Source organism: Pristiophorus japonicus, unplaced genomic scaffold, assembly GCF_044704955.1.
Source record: "Pristiophorus japonicus isolate sPriJap1 unplaced genomic scaffold, sPriJap1.hap1 HAP1_SCAFFOLD_60, whole genome shotgun sequence".
Taxonomy (NCBI): Eukaryota; Metazoa; Chordata; class Chondrichthyes; family Pristiophoridae; genus Pristiophorus; species Pristiophorus japonicus.
The window spans coordinates 4,135,826-4,157,663 of record NW_027254509.1 but is presented as its reverse complement, the minus strand read 5'-3'; positions in this window follow the sequence as shown (position 1 = coordinate 4,157,663).

Sequence of the window (21,838 nt, the reverse complement as noted above, 5' to 3'; positions counted from 1 at the left end):
TGACCCATCACCAAAAACAGACTCATCACTCCAAACGGACTATTCATACCATATTGACCCATCACCCAAAACTGACCAATCACCGCAAACTGACTCATCTCAGCAAACTGACTCATCACCCCAAACTGACGCATCACACAAAACTGATGCATCACACCAAACTGAACCATCACCCCAAATTGAATCTTCACCCCAAAGTAATCAGCACCCCAAAGTAACCCATCACCCTAAACTGACCCATCACCCCAAACTGACTCATCACCCCAAACTGATCCATCACCCCAAACTGACGCATCACCCACAAACTGATTCATCACCCGAAATTGACCAATTCACCCAAACTGACTTATCACCCCAAATTGACGTATCACCCCAAAATGAATAATCACCCCAAACTTACTCATCGCCCCAAAGTGATGCATCACCCCAAACTGAATAATCACCCCAAACTGACTCATCACCCCAAACTAACTCTTCACGCCATACTGATCCATCACCCCAAACTGACTCATCACCAAAAACATACTCATCACTCCAAACTGACTCATCACCCCAAACTGTCTTATCACCCCAAATTGACCCATCACCCCAAACTGACTCATCATCCCCGACTGACCCATCACCCCAAACTGACCCATCACCAAAATCTGACTCATCACTCCAAACTGACTCTTCACACCAAACTGACCCATTACCCCAAACTGACCCATCACCGCAAACTGACTTATCACCCCAAACTGACTCATGGCCCCAAACTGACGAATCACACCAAACTGACGCATCACCCCAAACTGAACCATCACCACAAATTGAATCTTCACCCCAAAGTAATCAGCACCCCAAATTAACCCATCACCCTAAACTGACCCAGCACCCCAAACTGACTTATCACCCCAAACTGACGCATCACCCACAAACTTACTCATCACCCGAAATTGACCAATTAACCCAAACTGACTTATCACCCCAAATTGACTGATCACCCCCAACTGAATAATCACCGCAAACTGACTCACCGCCCGAAACTGACGCATCACCCCAAACTGAATAATCACTCCAAACTGACTCATCACCCCAAACTGACATTTCACCCCATAATGACCCATCACCCCAAACTGACTCATCGCCAAAAACATACTCATCACTCCAAACTGACTCATCACCCCAAATTGACCCAGCTCCCCAAACTGACCAATCAACCCAAACTGACTCATCATCCCAAACTGGCAAATCTCCCCACTGACTCATCGCCCCAAACAGATCCATCATGCAAAACTGATTCATCACCCTAAACTGACCCATCAACCCAAATTGTTCCATCACCACAAATTGACTCATCACCCCATACTGACCCATTACCACAAAATGACTCATCACCAAAAACTGACTCATCACTCCTAACTTACTTATCACCCTAAACTGACCCATCACCCCAAACTGACTCATCAACCCAAACAGACTCATCACCCCAAACTGACACACCACCACAAACTGACCCATCACCCCAAATTTAATCATCACCACAAACTGACCCATGAACTCAAACTGACCCATCACAAAAAACTAACCCATCACTCCAAACTGTCTCATTACCCCAAACTGACCCATCAGCCCCAATTGACCCATCACCCCAAACTGACTCATCACACCATAGTGACCCATCACCCCAAATTAACCCATCACCAAAAACAGACTCATCACTCCAAACGGACTATTCATCCCATATTGACCCATCACCCAAAACTGACCCATCACCGCAAACTGACTCATCTCACTAAACTGACTCATCACCCCAAACTGACGCATCACACAAAACTGATGCACCACCCCAAACTGACCCATCAGTCCAAACTGATTCATCACCCCAAACTGACGCACCACCCCAAACAGACTCATGACCAAAAATTGACACATTTCACAAAACCGACTCATCACCGACAAACTGACGCTCACCCAAAACTGGCCCATCACCCTAAACTGATCTATCACCCCAAACTGACCCATCACCCAAAGCTGACCCATCACCACAACCTGAACCATAACCCCAAACTGACTCATCAGCACAAAATGACTCATCGCCCAAACTGATCCATCATCACAAACTGACTCATCACCCCAAACTGACAAATCTCCCCACTGACTCATCACCCCAAACTGACCCATCACCCCAAACTGATTCATCACCCCAAACTGACCCATCACCCCAAATTGTCCCATCACCCAAAATTGACTCATCACCACAAACTGACCCATGAACCCAAACTGATACATCACAAAAAACTGACCCATCACCCAAAATTGACTCTTCACCACAAACTGACCCATCACCCCAAAGTGATTCTTCACCAAAAATTGATTCATCACTCCAAACTTACTCATCACCCTAAACTGACCCATCACCGCAAACTGACTCATCAACCCAAACAGACTCATCACCCCAAACTGACGCACCACCACAAACTGACCCATCACCTCAAAGTGATTCTTCACCAAAAATTGATTCATCACTCCAAACTTACTCATCACCCTAAACTGACCCATCACCGCAAACTGACTCATCAACCCAAACAGACTCATCACCCCAAACTGACGCACCACCACAAACTGACCCATCACCCCAAATTTAATCATCACCACAAACTGACCCATGAACTCAAACTGACCCATCACAAAAAACTAACCCATCACTCCAAACTGACTCATTATCCCAAACTGACCCATCAGCCCAAATTGACCCATCACCCCAAACTGACTCATCACACCATAGTGACCCATCACCCCAAACTGACCCATCACCAAAAACAGACTCATCACTCCAAACGGACTATTCATTCCATATTGATCCATCACCCAAAACTGACCCATCACCGCAAACTGACTCATCTCACCAAACTGACTCATCACCCCAAACTGACGCATCACACAAAACTGATGCATCACACCAAACTGAACCATCACCCCAAATTGAATCTTCACCCCAAAGTAATCAGCACCCCAAAGTAACCCATCACCCTAAACTGACCCATCACCCCAAAATGACTCATCACCCCAAACTGATCCATCACCCCAAACTGACGCATCACCCACAAACTGATTCATCACCCGAAATTGACCAATTAACCCAAACTGACTTATCACCCCAAATTGACCTATCACCCCAAACTGAATAATCACCCCAAACTGACTCATCACCCCAAACTAACTTTTCACCCCATACTGATCCATCACCCCAAAAATGACTCATCACCAAAAACATACACATCACTCCAAACTGACTCATCACCCCAAACTGACTCATCACCCCAAATTAACCCATCACCCCAAACTGACTCATCATCCCCGACTGACCCATCACCCCAAACTGACCCAACTCCCTAAACTGACCCATCACCCGAAACTGACTCATCACCCCAAACTGATCCATCACCCCAAACTGATTCATCACCCCAAACTGACCCATCACCCCAAATTGTCCCATCACCCAAAATTGACTCATCACCACAAACTGACCCATGAACCCAAACTGATCCATCACAAAAAACTGACCCATCACCCAAAATTGACTCTTCACCACAAACTGACCCATCACCCCAAAGTGATTCTACACCAAAAATTGACTCATCACTCCAAACTGACTCATCACCCATAACTGACCCATCACCCCAAACTGACTCATCAACCCAAACAGACTCATCACCCCAAACTGACGCACCACCCCAAACTGACTCATCACCCCATACTGATCCATCACCCCAAACTGACTCATCACCAAAAACATACTCATCACTCCAAACTGACTCATCACCCCAAACTGACTCATCACCCCAAATTAACCCATCACCCCAAACTGACTCATCATCCCCGACTGACCCATCACCCCAAACTGACCCAACTCCCTAAACTGACCCATCACCCGAAACTGACTCATCACCCCAAACTGACCCATCACCCCAAACTGATTCATCACCCCAAACTGACCCATCACCCCAAATTGTCCCATCACCCAAAATTGACTCATCACCACAAACTGACCCATGAACCCAAACTGACCCATCACAAAAAACTGACCCATCACCCAAAATTGACTCTTCACCACAAACTGACCCATCACCCCAAAATGATTCTACACCAAAAATTGACTCATCACTCCAAACTGACTCATCACCCTAAACTGACCCATCACCCCAAACTGATTCATCAACCCAAACAGACTCATCACCCCAAACTGACGCACCACCACAAACTGACCCATCACCCCAAATTTAATCATCACCACAAACTGACCCATGAACTCAAACTGACCATCACAATAAACTAACCCATCACTCCAAACTGACTCATCACCCCAAACTGACTCATCACCCCAAACTGATACATCACCCCAAACTGACGCATCACGCACAAACTGATTCATCACCCGAAATTGACCAATTAACCCAAACTGGCTTATCACCCCAAATTGACATATCACCCCAAACTGAATAATCACCCCAAACTGACTCATCACCCCATACTGATCCATCACCCCAAACTGACTCATCACCAAAAACATACTCATCACTCCAAACTGACTCATCACCCCAAACTGACTCATCACCATAAACTGACACATGACCCCAAAGTGTCTCTTCACCAAAAACTGACTCATTACTCCAAACTGACTCATCACCCCAAACTGACCCATCATCCCAAACTTACCCATCAACCCAAACAGACTCATCACCTCAATCTGACGCACCTCCACAAACTGACCAATCAACCCAAACTGACTCATCACCACAAACTGACCCATTAACCCAAACTGACCCATGGCCAAAAACTGACCCATCACTCCAAACTGACTCACAAACCAAACTGACTCATCACCCCAAATTGAACCATCACCCCAAACTGACTCACCATCTACGACTGACCCATCACCCCAAACTGACCCATCACCAAAAACTGACTCATCACTCCAAACTGACTCTTCACGCCAAACTGACCCATCATCCCAAACTTACCCATCAACCCAAACAGACTCATCACCTCAATCTGACGCACCTCCACAAACTGACCAATCAACCCAAACTGACTCATCACCACAAACTGACCCATTAACCCAAAATGACCCATGGCCAAAAACTGACCCATCACTCCAAACTGACTCACAAACCAAACTGACTCATCACCACAAATTGAACCATCACCCCAAACTGACTCACCATCTACGACTGACCCATCACCCCAAACTGACCCATCACCAAAAACTGACTCATCACTCCAAACTGACTCTTCACGCCAAACTGACCCATCACCCCAAACTGACCCATCATCGCAAACTGACTCATCACCCCAAACTGACTCATGGCCCCAATCTGACACATCACACCAAACTGACGCATCACCCCAAAATGAACCATCACCCACAATTGAATCTTCACCCCAAAGTAATCAGCACCCCAAAGTAACCCATCACTCTAAACTGACCCACCACGCCAAACTGACTCATCACCCCAAACTGATCCATCACCCCAAACTGACGCATCACCCACAAACTGACTCATTACCCCAAATTGACGCATCATCCCAAACTGAATAATCACCCCAAACTGACTCATCGCCCCAAACTGACGCATCACCCCAAACTGAATAATCACCCCAAACTGACTCATCGCCCCAAACTGACGCATCACCTCAAACTGAACCATCACCCCAAACTGATTCTTCACCCTAAACTGACCCATCACCCCAAATTGTCCCATTACCCAAAACTGACTCATCACCATAAACTGACCCATCACCCCAAAGTGTCTCTTCACTAAAAACTGACTCATCACTCCAAACTGACTCATTACCGCAAACTGACCCATCACCCCAAACTTACCCATCAACCCAAACAGACTCATCACCCCAAACTGAATAATCACCCCAAACTGACGCATCACCCCAAACTGAATAATCACCCCAAACTGACTCATCAACCCAAACTGACATTTCACCCCATAATGACCCATCACCCCAAACTGACTCATCACCAAAAACATACTCATCACTCCAAACTGACTCATCACCCCAAATTGACCCATCTCCTCAAACTGACCAATCAACCCAAACTGACTCATCATCCCAAACTGAAAAATCTCCCCACTGACTCATCGCCCCAAACTGACCCATCACCCTAAACTGACCCATCACCCCAAACTGACGCACCACCCCAAACAGACTCATGACCACAAATTGACACATTTCACCAAACCGACTCATCACCCACAAACTGACCCATCACCCAAAACTGGCCCATCACCCTAAACTGACCCATCACCCCAAACTGAACCATCACCCAAAGCTGACCCATCACCACAACCTGAACCATCACCCCAAACTGACTCATCACCACAAACTGACTCATCGCCCAAACTGACCCATCACCCCAAACTGATACAGCATCCCAAACTGACACATCTCCCCACTGACTCATCACCCCAAATCGAGCCATCACCCCAAACTGATTCATTTCCCCAAACTGAGCCATCACCCCAAATTGACCCATCACCCAAAATTGACTCATCACCACAAACTGACCCATGAACCCAAACTGACCCATCACAAAAAACTGACCCATCACCCAAAATTGACTCATCACCACACACTGACCCATCACCCCAAAGTGACTCTTCACCAAAAGCTGACTCATCACTCCAAACTGACTCATCACCCCAAACTGACCCATCACCCCAAACTGACTCATCAACCCAAACAGACTCATCACCCCAAAGTGACTCTTCACCAAAAGCTGACTCATCACTCCAAACTGACTCATCACCCCAAACTGACACATCACCCCAAACTGATTCATCACCCTAAACTGACCCATCACCCCAAATTGTCCCATTACCCAAAACTGACTCATCAACCCAAACTGACATTTCACCCCATAATGACCCATCACCCCAAACTAACTCATCACCAAAAACATACTCATCACTCCAAACTGACTCATCACCCCGAATTGACCCATCTCGCAAAACTGAGCAATCAACCCAAACTGACTCATCATCTCAAACTGAAAAATCTCCCCACTGACTCATCGCCCCAAACTGACCCATCAATCAAAACTGTTTCATCACCCTAAACTGACCCATCACCCCAAACTGACGCACCACCCCAAACAGACTCATGACCACAAATTGACACATTTCACCAAACCGACTCATCACCCACAAACTGACCCATCACCCAAAACTGGCCCATCACCCTAAACTGACCCATCACCCCAAACTGACCCATCACCCAAAGCTGACCCATCACCACAACCTGAACCATCACCCCAAACTGACTCATCACACAAACTGACTCATCGCCCAAACTGAGCCATCACCCCAAACTGACTCAGCATCCCAAACTGACACATCTCCCCACTGACTCATCACCCCAAACCGACCCATTACCCCAAACTGATTCATTTCCCCAAACTGAACCATCACCCCAAATTGTCCCATTACCCAAAATTGACTCATCACCACAAACTGACCCATGAACCCAAACTGACCCATCACAAAAAACTGACCCATCACCCAAAATTGACTCATCACCACAAACTGACCCATCACCCCAAAGTGACTCTTCACCAAAAGCTGACTCATCACTCCAAACTGACTCATCACCCCAAACTGACCCATCACCCCAAACTGACTCATCAACCCAAACAGACTCATCACCCCAAACTGACGCGCCACCACAAACTGACCCATCACCCCAAATTTAATCATCACCACAAACTGACCCATTAACCCAAACTGACCCATCACAAAAAACTAACCCATCACTCCAAACTGACTCATTACCCCAAACTGACCCATCAGCCCAAATTGACCCATCACCCCAAACTGACTCATCACACCATAGTGACCCATCACCACAAACTGACCCATCACCAAAAACAGACTCATCACTCCAAACGGACTATTCATCCCATATTGACCCATCACCCAAAACTGACCCATCACCGCAAACTGACTCATCTCACCAAACTGACTCATCACCCCAAGTTGAATCTTCACCCCAAAGTAATCAGCACCCAAAAGTAACCAATCACCCTAAACAGACCCATCACCCCAAACTGACTCATCACCCCAAACTGATCCACCACCCCAAACTAACGCATCACCCACAAACTGATTCATCACCCGAAATTGACCAATTAACCCAAACTGACTTATCACCCCAAATTGACCTCTCACCCCAAAATGAATAATCACCCCAAACTGACTCATCGCCCAAAAGTGATGCATCACCCCAAACTGAATAATCACCCCAAACTGACTCATCACCCCAAACTAACTCTTCACCCCATATATACTCATCACTCCAAACTGACTCATCACCCCAAACTGTCTCATCACCCCAAATTGACCCATCACCCCAAACTGACACATCATCCCCGACTGACTCATCACCCCAAAATGACCCATCACCAAAAACTGACTCATCACTCCAAACTGACTCTTCACACCAAACTGACCATTACCCCAAACTGACCCATCACCGTAAACTGACTCATCACCCCAAACTGACTCATCACCCCAAACTAACCCATCACTCCAAACTGACTCATTACCCCAAACTGACCCATCAGCTCAAATTGATCCATCACCCAAAACTGACTCATCACACCATAGTGACCCATCACCCAAAACTGACCCATCACCAAAAACTGACTCATCACTCCAAACGGACTATTCATCCCATATTTACCCATCACCCAAAACTGACCCATCACCGCAAACTGACTCATCTCACCAAACTGACTCATCACCCCAAACTGACGCATCACACAAAACTGATGCATCACACCAAACTGAACCATCACCCCAAATTGAATCTTCACCCCAAAGTAATCAGCACCCCAAAGTAACCCATCACCCTAAACTGACCCATCACGCCAAACTGACGCATCACACAAAACTGATCCATCACCCCAAACTGATGCATCACCCACAAACTGATTCATCATCCGAAATTGAGCAATTAACCCAAACTGACTTATCACCCCAAATTGACCGATCACCCCAAAATGTATAAACACCCCAAACTGACTCATCGCCCCAAAGTGACGCATCACCCCAAACTGAATAATCACCCCAAACTGACTCATTACCGCAAACTAACTCTTCACCCCATACTGATCCATCACCCCAAACTGACTCATCACCAAAAACATACTCATCACTCCAAACTGACTCATCACCCCAAAATGTCTCATCACCCCAAACTGACCCATCACCCCAAACTGACTCATCATCCCCGACTGACCCATCACCCCAAACTGACCCATCACCAAAAACTGACTCATCACTCCAAACTGACTCTTCACACCAAACTGACACATTACCCCAAACTGACCCATCACCGCAAACTGACTCATCACCCCAAACTGACTCATGGCCCCAAACTGACTCATCGTCCGAAACTGACGCATCACCCCAAACTGAATAATCACCCCAAACGGACTCATCACCCCAAACTGACATTTCACCCCATAATGACCCATCACCCCAAACTGACTCATCACCAAAAACATACTCATCACTCCAAACTGACTCATCACCCCAAATTGACCCATCTCCCCAAACTGACCAATCAACACAAACTGACTCATCATCCCAAACTGGCAAATCTCCCCACTGACTCATCGCCACAAACTGATCCATCATGCAAAACTGATTCATCACCATAAACTGAACCCATCACCCCAAATTGTCCCATCACCACAAATTGACTCATCACCCCATACTGACCCATTGCCACAAAATGACCCATCACCAAAAACGGACTCATCACTCCAAACTGAATCACCACCCCAAACTGACCCATCAATCCAAACTGATTCATCACCCCAAACTTACGCACCACCCCAAACAGACTCATGACGAAAAATTGACACATTTCACCAAACCGAATCAGCACCGACAAACTGACCCATCACCCAAAACTGGCCCATCACCCTAAACTGATCTATCACCCCAAACTGACCCATCACCCAAATCTGACCCATCACCACAACCTGAACCATCACCCCAAACTGACTCATCACCACAAACTGACTCATCGCCCAAACTGATCCATCACCCCAAGCTGACTCATCACCCCAAACTGACAAATCTCCCCACTGACTCATCACCCCAAACTGACCCATTACCCCAAACTGATTCATCACCCCAAACTGAACCATCACCCCAAATTGTCCTATCACCCAAAATTGACTCATCACCACAAACTGACCCATGAACTCAAACTGACCCATCACAAAAAACTAACCCATCACTCCAAACTGACTCATTACCCCAAACTGACCCATCAGCCCAAATTGACCCATCACCCCAAACTGACTCATCACACCATAGTGACCCATCACCCCAAACTGACCCATTACCAAAAACAGACTCATCAGTCCAAACGGACTATTCATCCCATATTGACCCATCACCCAAAACTGACCCATCACCGCAAACTGACTCATCTCACCAAACTGACTCATTACCCCAAACTGACGCATCACACAAAACTTATGCATCACACCAAACTGAACCATCACCCCAAATTGAATCTTCACACCAAAGTAATCAGCACCCCAAAGTAACCCATCACCCTAAACTGACCCAGCACCCCAAACTGACTCATCACCCCAAACTGATCCATCACCCCAAACTGACGCATCAACCACAAACTTACTCATCACCCGAAATTGACCAATTAACCCAAACTGACTTATCACCCCAAATTGACCGATCACCCCAAACTGAATAATCACCCCAAACTGACTCATCACCCCAAACTGACATTTCACCCCATAATGACCCATCACCCCAAACTGACTCATCACCAAAAATATACTCATCACTCCAAAATGACTCATCACCCCAAATTGACCCAGCTCCCCAAACTGACCAATCAACCCAAACTGACTCATCATCCCAAACTGGCAAATCTCCCCACTGACTCATCGCCACAAACTGATCCATCATGCAAAACTGATTCATCACCATAAACTGAACCCATCATCCCAAATTGTCCCATCACCACAAATTGACTCATCACCCCATACTGACCAATTACCACAAAATGACTCATCACCAAAAACGGACTCATCACTCCAAACTGAATCACCACCCCAAACTGACCCATCAGTCCAAACTGATTCATCACCCCAAACTGACGCACCACCCCAAACAGACTCATGACGAAAAATTGACACATTTCACCAAACCGACTCATCACCGGCAAACTGACCCATCACCCAAAACTGGCCCATCACCCTAAACTGATCTATCACCCCAAACTGACCCATCACCCAAATCTGACCCATCACCACAACCTGAACCATCACCCCAAACTGACTCATCACCACAAACTGACTCATCGCCCAAACTGATCCATCACCCCAAGCTGATTCATCACCCCAAACTGACAAATCTCCCCACTGACTCATCATCCCAAACTGACCCATCACCCCAAACTGATTCATCACCCTAAACTGACCCATCACCCCAAATTGTCCTATCACCCAAAATTGACTCATCACCACAAACTGACCCATGAACTCAAACTGACCCATCACAAAAAATTAACCCATCACTCCAAACTGACTCATTACCCCAAACTGACCCATCAGCCCAAATTGACCCATCACCCCAAACTGACTCATCACACCATAGTGACCCATCACCCCAAACTGACCCATCACCAAAAACAGACTCATCACTCCAAACGGACTATTCATACCATATTGACCCATCACCCAAAACTGACCAATCACCGCAAACTGACTCATCTCAGCAAACTGACTCATCACCCCAAACTGACGCATCACACAAAACTGATGCATCACACCAAACTGAACCATCACCCCAAATTGAATCTTCACCCCAAAGTAATCAGCACCCCAAAGTAACCCATCACCCTAAACTGACCCATCACCCCAAACTGACTCATCACCCCAAACTGATCCATCACCCCAAACTGACGCATCACCCACAAACTGATTCATCACCCGAAATTGACCAATTCACCCAAACTGACTTATCACCCCAAATTGACGTATCACCCCAAAATGAATAATCACCCCAAACTGACTCATCGCCCCAAAGTGATGCATCACCCCAAACTGAATAATCACCCCAAACTAACTCTTCACGCCATACTGATCCATCACCCCAAACTGACTCATCACCAAAAAGATACTCATCACTCCAAACTGACTCATCACCCCAAACTGTCTTATCACCCCAAATTGACCCATCACCCCAAACTGACTCATCATCCCCGACTGACCCATCACCCCAAACTGACCCATCACCAAAATCTGACTCATCACTCCAAACTGACTCTTCACACCAAACTGACCCATTACCCCAAACTGACCCATCACCGCAAACTGACTCATCACCCCAAACTGACTCATGGCCCCAAACTGACGAATCACACCAAACTGACGCATCACCCCAAACTGAACCATCACCACAAATTGAATCTTCACCCCAAAGTAATCAGCACCCCAAATTAACCCATCACCCTAAACTGACCCAGCACCCCAAACTGACTTATCACCCCAAACTGACGCATCACCCACAAACTTACTCATCACCCGAAATTGAACAATTAACCCAAACTGACTTATCACCCCAAATTGACTGATCACCCCCAACTGAATAATCACCCCAAACTGACTCACCGCCCGAAACTGACGCATCACCCCAAACTGAATAATCACTCCAAACGGACTCATCACCCCAAACTGACATTTCACCCCATAATGACCCATCACCCCAAACTGACTCATCGCCAAAAACATACTCATCACTCCAAACTGACTCATCACCCCAAATTGACCCAGCTCCCCAAACTGACCAATCAACCCAAACTGACTCATCATCCCAAACTGGCAAATCTCCCCACTGACTCATCGCCCCAAACAGATCCATCATGCAAAACTGATTCATCACCCTAAACTGACCCATCAACCCAAATTGTTCCATCACCACAAATTGACTCATCACCCCATACTGACCCATTACCACAAAATGACTCATCACCAAAAACTGACTCATCACTCCTAACTTACTTATCACCCTAAACTGACCCATCACCCCAAACTGACTCATCAACCCAAACAGACTCATCACCCCAAACTGACACACCACCACAAACTGACCCATCACCCCAAATTTAATCATCACCACAAACTGACCCATGAACTCAAACTGACCCATCACAAAAAACTAACCCATCACTCCAAACTGATTCATTACCTCAAACTGACCCATCAGCCCCAATTGACCCATCACCCCAAACTGACTCATCACACCATAGTGACCCATCACCCCAAATTAACCCATCACCAAAAACAGACTCATCACTCCAAACGGACTATTCATCCCATATTGACCCATCACCCAAAACTGACCCATCACCGCAAACTGACTCATCTCACTAAACTGACTCATCACCCCAAACTGACGCATCACACAAAAATGATGCACCACCCCAAACTGACCCATCAGTCCAAACTGATTCATCACCCCAAACTGACGCACCACCCCAAACAGACTCATGACCAAAAATTGACACATTTCACCAAACCGACTCATCACCGACAAACTGACGCTCACCCAAAACTGGCCCATCACCCTAAACTGATCTATCACCCCAAACTGACCCATCACCCAAAGCTGACCCATCACCACAACCTGAACCATAACCCCAAACTGAATCATCACCACAAAATGACTCATCGCCCAAACTGATCCATCATCACAAACTGACTCATCACCCCAAACTGACAAATCTCCCCACTGACTCATCACCCCAAACTGACCCATCACCCCAAACTGATTCATCACCCCAAACTGACCCATCACCCCAAATTGTCCCATCACCCAAAATTGACTCATCACCACAAACTGACCCATGAACCCAAACTGATACATCACAAAAAACTGACCCATCACCCAAAATTGACTCTTCACCACAAACTGACCCATCACCCCAAAGTGATTCTTCACCAAAAATTGATTCATCACTCCAAACTTACTCATCACCCTAAACTGACCCATCACCGCAAACTGACTCATCTCACCAAACTGACTCATCACCCCAAACTGACGCATCACACAAAACTGATGCATCACACCAAACTGAACCATCACCCCAAATTGAATCTTCACCCCAAAGTAATCAGCACCCCAAAGTAACCCATCACCCTAAACTGACCCATCACCCCAAACTGACTCATCACCCCAAACTGATCCATCACCCCAAACTGACGCATCACCCACAAACTGATTCATCACCCGAAATTGACCAATTAACCCAAACTGACTTATCACCCCAAATTGACCTATCACCCCAAACTGAATAATCATCCCAAACTGACTCATCGCCGCAAAGTGACGCATCACCCCAAACTGAATAATCACCCCAAACTGACTCATCACCCCAAACTAACTTTTCACCCCATACTGATCCATCACCCCAAAAATGACTCATCACCAAAAACATATACATCACTCCAAACTGACTCATCACCCCAAACTGACTCATCACCCCAGATTAACCCATCACCCCAAACTGACTCATCATCCCCGACTGACCCATCACCCCAAACTGACCCAACTCGCTAAACTGACCCATCACCCGAAACTGACTCATCACCCCAAACTGATCCATCACCCCAAACTGATTCATCACCCCAAACTGACCCATCACCCCAAATTGTCCCATCACCCAAAATTGACTCATCACAACAAACTGACCCATGAACCCAAACTGATCCATCACAAAAAACTGACCCATCACCCAAAATTGACTCTTCACCACAAACTGACCCATCACCCCAAAGTGATTCTACACCAAAAATTGACTCATCACTCCAAACTGACTCATCACCCATAACTGACCCATCACCCCAAACTGACTCATCAACCCAAACAGACTCATCACCCCAAACTGACGCACCACCACAAACTGACCCATCACCCCAAATTTAATCATCACCACAAACTGACCCATGAACTCAAACTGACCATCACAAAAAACTAACCCATCACTCCAAACTGACTCATTACCCCAAACTGACCTATCAGCCCAAATTTACCCATCACCCCATACTGACTCATCACTCCATAGTGACCCATCACCCCAAACTGACCCATCACCAAAAACTGACTCATCACTCCAAACGGACTATTCATCCCATATTGACCCATCACCCTAAACTGACCCATCACCGCAAACTGACTCATCTCACCAAACTGACTCATCACCCCAAACTGACGCATCACACAAAACTGATGCATCACACCAAACTGAACCATCACCCCAAATTGAATCTTCACCCCAAAGTAATCAGCACCCCAAAGTAACCCATCACCCTAAACTGACCCATCACCCCATACTGACTCATCACCCCAAACTGATACATCACCCCAAACTGACGCATCACGCACAAACTGATTCATCACCCGAAATTGACCAATTAACCCAAACTGGCTTATCACCCCAAATTGACCAGTCACCCCAAACTGAATAATCACCCCAAACTGACTCATCACCCCATACTGATCCATCACCCCAAACTGACTCATCACCAAAAACATACTCATCACTCCAAACTGACTCATCATCCCAAACTGACTCATCACCCCAAATTAACCCATCACCCCAAACTGACTCATCATCCCCGACTGACCCATCACCCCAAACTGACCCAACTCCCTAAACTGACCCATCACCCGAAACTGACTCATCACCCCAAACTGACCCATCACCCCAAACTGATTCATCACCCCAAACTGACCCATCACCCCAAATTGTCCCATCACCCAAAATTGACTCATCACCACAAACTGACCCATGAACCCAAACTGACCCATCACAAAAAACTGACCCATCACCCAAAATTGACTCTTCACCACAAACTGACCCATCACCCCAAAATGATTCTACACCAAATATTGACTCATCACTCCAAACTGACTTATCACCCTAAACTGACCCATCACCCCAAACTGATTCATCAACCCAAACAGACTCATCACCCCAAACTGACGCACCACCACAAACTGACCCATCACCCCAAATTTAATCATCACCACAAACTGACCCATGAACTCAAACTGACCATCACAATAAACTAACCCATCACTCCAAACTGACTCATCACCCCAAACTGACTCATCACCCCAAACTGATACATCACCCCAAACTGACGCATCACGCACAAACTGATTCATCACCCGAAATTGACCAATTAACCCAAACTGGCTTATCACCCCAAATTGACATATCACCCCAAACTGAATAATCACCCCAAACTGACTCATCACCCCATACTGATCCATCACCCCAAACTGACTCATCACCAAAAACATACTCATCACTCCAAACTGACTCATCACCCCAAACTGACTCATCACCATAAACTGACACATGACCCCAAAGTGTCTCTTCACCAAAAACTGACTCATTACTCCAAACTGACTCATCACCCCAAACTGACCCATCATCCCAAACTTACCCATCAACCCAAACAGACTCATCACCTCAATCTGACGCACCTCCACAAACTGACCAATCAACCCAAACTGACTCATCACCACAAACTGACCCATTAACCCAAACTGACCCATGGCCAAAAACTGACCCATCACTCCAAACTGACTCACAAACCAAACTGACTCATCACCACAAATTGAACCATCACCCCAAACTGACTCACCATCTACGACTGACCCATCACCCCAAACTGACCCATCACCAAAAACTGACTCATCACTCCAAACTGACTCTTCACGCCAAACTGACCCATCATCCCAAACTTACCCATCAACCCAAACAGACTCATCACCTCAATCTGACGCACCTCCACAAACTGACCAATCAACCCAAACTGACTCATCACCACAAACTGACCCATTAACCCAAAATGACCCATGGCCAAAAACTGACCCATCACTCCAAACTGACTCACAAACCAAACTGACTCATCACCACAAATTGAACCATCACCCCAAACTGACTCACCATCTACGACTGACACATCACCCCAAACTGACCCATCACCAAAAACTGACTCATCACTCCAAACTGACTCTTCACGCCAAACTGACCCATCACCCCAAACTGACCCATCATCGCAAACTGACTCATCACCCCAAACTGACTCATGGCCCCAATCTGACACATCACACCAAACTGACGCATCACCCCAAAATGAACCATCACCCACAATTGAATCTTCACCCCAAAGTAATCAGCACCCCAAAGTAACCCATCACTCTAAACTGACCCACCACGCCAAACTGACTCATCACCCCAAACTGATCCATCACCCCAAACTGCCGCATCGCCCACAAACTGACTCATTACCCCAAATTGACGAATTAACCCAAACTGACTCATCACCCCAAACTGACGCATCACCCCAAACTGAATAATCACCCCAAACTGACTCATCGCCCCAAACTGACGCATCACCCCAAACTGAATAATCACCCCAAACTGACTCATCGCCCCAAACTGACGCATCACCTCAAACTGAACCATCACCCCAAACTGATTCTTCACCCTAAACTGACCCATCACCCCAAATTGTCCCATTACCCAAAACTGACTCATCACCATAAACTGACCCATCACCCCAAAGTGTCTCTTCACTAAAAACTGACTCATCACTCCAAACTGACTCATTACCGCAAACTGACCCATCACCCCAAACTTACCCATCAACCCAAACAGACTCATCACCCCAAACTGAATAATCACCCCAAACTGACGCATCACCCCAAACTGAATAATCACCCCAAACTGACTCATCAACCCAAACTGACATTTCACCCCATAATGACCCATCACCCCAAACTGACTCATCACCAAAAACATACTCATCACTCCAAACTGACTCATCACCCCAAATTGACCCATCTCCCCAAACTGACCAATCAACCCAAACTGACTCATCATCCCAAACTGAAAAATCTCCCCACTGACTCATCGCCCCAAACTGACCCATCACCCTAAACTGACCCATCACCCCAAACTGACGCACCACCCCAAACAGACTCATGACCACAAATTGACACATTTCACCAAACCGACTCATCACCCACAAACTGACCCATCACCCAAATCTGGCCCATCACCCTAAACTGACCCATCACCCCAAACTGAACCATCACCCAAAGCTGACCCATCACCACAACCTGAACCATCACCCCAAACTGACTCATCACCACCAACTGACTCATCGCCCAAACTGACCCATCACCCCAAACTGATACAGCATCCCAAACTGACACATCTCCCCACTGACTCATCACCCCAAACCGAGCCATCACCCCAAACTGATTCATTTCCCCAAACTGAGCCATCACCCCAAATTGACCCATCACCCAAAATTGACTCATCACCACAAACTGACCCATGAACCCAAACTGACCCATCACAAAAAACTGACCCATCACCCAAAATTGACTCATCACCACACACTGACCCATCACCCCAAAGTGACTCTTCACCAAAAGCTGACTCATCACTCCAAACTGACTCATCACCCCAAACTGACCCATCACCCCAAACTGACTCATCAACCCAAACAGACTCATCACCCCAAAGTGACTCTTCACCAAAAGCTGACTCATCACTCCAAACTGACTCATCACCCCAAACTGACACATCACCCCAAACTGATTCATCACCCTAAACTGACCCATCACCCCAAATTGTCCCATTACCCAAAACTGACTCATCAACCCAAACTGACATTTCACCCCATAATGACCCATCACCCCAAACTAACTCATCACCAAAAACATACTCATCACTCCAAACTGACTCATCACCCCGAATTGACCCATCTCGCAAAACTGAGCAATCAACCCAAACTGACTCATCATCTCAAACTGAAAAATCTCCCCACTGACTCATCGCCCCAAACTGACCCATCAATCAAAACTGTTTCATCACACTAAACTGACCCATCACACCAAACTGACGCACCACCCCAAACAGACTCATGACCACAAATTGACACATTTCACCAAACCGACTCATCACCCACAAACTGACCCATCACCCAAAACTGGCCCATCACCCTAAACTGACCCATCACCCCAAACTGACCCATCACCCAAAGCTGACCCATCACCACAACCTGAACCATCACCCCAAACTGACTCATCACACAAACTGACTCATCGCCCAAACTGAGCCATCACCCCAAACTGACTCAGCATCCCAAACTGACACATCTCCCCACTGACTCATCACCCCAAACCGACCCATTACCCCAAACTGATTCATTTCCCCAAACTGAACCATCACCCCAAATTGTCCCATTACCCAAAATTGACTCATCACCACAAACTGACACATGAACCCAAACTGAACCATCACAAAAAACTGACCCATCACCCAAAATTGACTCATCACCACAAACTGACCCATCACCCCAAAGTGACTCTTCACACCAAAAGCTGACTCATCACTCCAAACTGACTCATCACCCCAAACTGACCCATCACCCCAAACTGACTCATCAACCCAAACAGACTCATCACCCCAAACTGACGCGCCACCACAAACTGACCCATCACCCCAAATTTAATCATCACCACAAACTGACACATTAACCCAAACTGACCCATCACAAAAAACTAACCCATTACTCCAAACTGACTCATTACCCCAAACTGACCCATCAGCCCAAATTGACCCATCACCCCAAACTGACTCATCACACCATAGTGACCCATCACCCCAAACTGACCCATCACCAAAAACAGACTCATCACTCCAAACGGACTATTCATCCCATATTGACCCATCACCCAAAACTGACCCATCACCGCAAACTGACTCATCTCACCAAACTGACTCATCACCCCAAACTGACGCATCACACAAAACTGATGCATCACACCAAACTGAACCATCACCCCAAGTTGAATCTTCACCCCAAAGTAATCAGCACCCAAAAGTAACCAATCACCCTAAACAGACCCATCACCCCAAACTGACTCATCACCCCAAACTGATCCACCACCCCAAACTAACGCATCACCCACAAACTGATTCATCACCCGAAATTGACCAATTAACCCAAACTGACTTATCACCCCAAATTGACCTATCACCCCAAAATGAATAATCACCCCAAACTGACTCATCGCCCAAAAGTGATGCATCACCCCAAACTTAATAATCACCCCAAACTGACTCATCACCCCAAACTAACTCTTCACCCCATACTGATGCATCACCCTAAACTGACTCATCACCAAAAACATACTCATCACTCCAAACTGACTCATCACCCCAAACTGTCTCATCACCCCAAATTGACCCATCACCCCAAACTGACTCATCATCCCCGACTGAGCCATCACCCCAAACTGACCCATCACCAAAAACTGACTCATCACTCCAAACTGATTCTTCACACCAAACTGACCCATTACCCCAAACTGACCCATCACCGCAAACTGACTCATCACCCCAAACTGACTCATGGCCCCAAACTGACGCATCACATCAAACTCACGCATCACCCCAAACTGAACCATCACCCCAAATTGAATCTTCACCTCAAAGTAATCAGCACCCCAAAGTAACCCATCACCCTAAACTGACCCAGCACCCCAAACTGATTTATCACCCCAAACTGATCCATCACCCCAAACTGACGCATCACCCATAAACTTACTCATCACACGAAATTGACCAATTAACCCAAACTGACTTATAACCCCAAATTGACCGATCACCCCAAACTGAATAATCACCCCAAACTGACTCATCGCCCGAAACTGACGCATCACCCCAAACTGAATAATCACTCCAAACTGACTCATCACCCCAAACTGAATTTTCACCCCATAATGACCCATCACCCCAAACTGACTCATCACCAAAAACAAAGTCATCACTCCAAACTGACTCATCTACCCAAATTGACCCAGCTCCATAAACTGAACAATGAACCCAAACTGACTCATCATCCCAAACTGCAAATCTCCCCACTGACTCATCGGCCCAAACTGATCCATCATGCAAAACTGATTCATCACCCTAAACTGACGCATCACCCCAAATTGTCCCATCACCACAAATTGACTCATCACCCCATACTGACCCATTACCACAAAATGACTCATCACCAAAAACTGACTCATCACTCCAAACTGACTCTTCATCCCAAACTGACCCATCACCCCAAACTGACCCATCATCCCCGTCTGACCCATCACCCCAAACTGACCCAACTCCCTAAACTGACCCATCACCCGAAACTGACTCATCACCCCAAACTGACTCATGGCCCCAAACTGACGCATCACACCAAATTGACGCATCACCCCAAACTGAACCATCACCCCAAATTGATCCATCACCCCAAACTGACCAACCAACCCAAACTGACTCATCATCCCAAACTGACGCATCTCCCACTGACTCATCACCCCAAACTGACACATCACCCCAAACTGATTCATCACCCTAAACTGACCCATCACCCCAAAGTGTCTCTTCACTAAAAACTGGCTCATCACTCCAAACTGACTCATTACCGCAAACTGAATAATCACCCCAAACTTACCCATCAACCCAAACAGACTAATCACCCCAAACAGAATAATCACCCCAAACTGACGAATCACCCCAAACTGAATAATCACCCCAAACTGACTCATCAACCCAAACTGACATTTCACCCCATAATGACCCATCACCCCAAACTGACTCATCGCCCCAAAGTGACGCATCACCCCAAACTGAATAATCACCCCAAACTGACTCATCA